At 53.6% G+C, this 1,457-nt stretch overlaps 2 long non-coding RNA genes across 4 annotated transcripts in view; both read left to right on the top strand.

Moving 5' to 3' along the window:
• Nucleotides 1-1,457, top strand: part of LOC123071331 (uncharacterized) — a 6,189-nt gene that overhangs the window by 1,682 nt on the left and 3,050 nt on the right. The window lies entirely within an intron of this gene.
• Nucleotides 25-1,395, top strand: LOC123071332 (uncharacterized). The gene is made up of 3 exons (XR_006434237.1): nucleotides 25-647; nucleotides 747-829; nucleotides 912-1,395. It is a non-coding gene; the product is annotated as an uncharacterized lncRNA (long non-coding RNA).

Below are 1,457 nucleotides of genomic sequence, written 5' to 3'. Positions count from 1 at the left end.
GTTTCGAGCCCAGATCTGGCCCGCCCAGGCCCGAGTGCCGCCGTCACCACCAGCGCCCGACTCCGAGCTCCTCCTCCCGTGCGCCTCCTCCCTGGCCTCCCTCGCGCGTCGTCCGGCGACCGGCGCCGCCGCCGCCGACCACCCAGGTCACGCCGCCGCTTCCATGCCTTTTCTCTCTCTAATCTTCTTGTCTCTCCTCTCCAGGAGCTCAGCGCCAGCGCCATGGATGTCCAGTCCTCGAGCTCTCCTCGGAGGTTCGAACGCCGCCACGGGACCTCCACCAGCCAGATCCGGCGCCTACCTCCCGGATCCGCGCTCCCTCCACCTCCTCTACCCGATCCGGCGCCGCCGAACCCGCCATGACCTCCACCATGGAGTTCCTATAGCTCGTCCCCTGCCTCCTCGTCCTGTGCTAGAGGGAGACGCCCCTCCAGCGCATCCAGGACAAGGCCCACCACCAGCCGGTCGTTGTTGCACTCGCCGGCGACCTCACCCTCCCCTCTGCACTGCCCTCCACCTCAACTAATGCTTCTCATCATCAGGGATAGATTTAGCTGGTCATAGATTGTGGATGTTCTCTGTTAATTTTTGCACACAAGGTGTTTGTGTGTTTGTCCAAGCCAATGTTCATGAGCTTTATCTTTTTTGTGAGTACTGCATCTTTCTGTCCATCTGATTGTTCCATGTTATACTATCTGTTGAAGAAAATAAATCTGTATTATTTACCTTGATTTTTCTGATTGTAGATAAATGACATGGCTGAGAAAGTCCCTTCAATGAAAGGAGGAGGAGTATAGTCTTGGCCATGGCTGGGAAGGAAGGATAACATGTAAATTGAGGATTTTTCAGAGAGATTAGGACTGCTTGATTTATCAGAGAGAAAACCTTGATCAGGAGCTTCGTCGATGCAGGCCTTCATGCTGGACAGAGGAGGAGAAGAAGGGGGGCACGTAGAAGGTGCCGGTGGAGCGCGCCGTCGAGATCGTTGATGACAGCGACACGGGCGAGGCCGGGGAGGAGGTCATGGTTGATGCTTTACTGCCTGAATATGTTGACCGGGAACAAGAGGGTAAGGTGGATGTGAGGGCGGAGGCGCATGCCATGGTGCAGGATGTTGTGGAAGCCTAATTATTTGAGGAAGTGACAGCCACTGGGAGCATGGATCGACAGACTAGACAGCAGACCAAGTCCATTGATCGGCTGATTCAACAACGAAGGAAGAGGCAGAAGGTTATAAAAACGAGCTTGGGGATTTACTGACCTGAATCTTAAACAGGGCCGCCCTGCTGGTGGACTCAAGCTCCAGGTTTGCTCCTAGCACGTCTTAATTAATTACATTGGCTCTTGACAAAATGTCTAGCATCATGGATAATGAATTCATTCTGTGATGCCACATAGATATGCAAAGTCATAGTCCTGCATGTATGGACATCTACTGATACATACAAGCCGATCGA

This window comes from Triticum aestivum, chromosome 3B (assembly GCF_018294505.1).
Source record: "Triticum aestivum cultivar Chinese Spring chromosome 3B, IWGSC CS RefSeq v2.1, whole genome shotgun sequence".
Taxonomy (NCBI): Eukaryota; Viridiplantae; Streptophyta; class Magnoliopsida; order Poales; family Poaceae; genus Triticum; species Triticum aestivum.
Note: the sequence above shows the minus strand (reverse complement) of the source record. Positions and strands in the feature narration are given on the sequence as shown.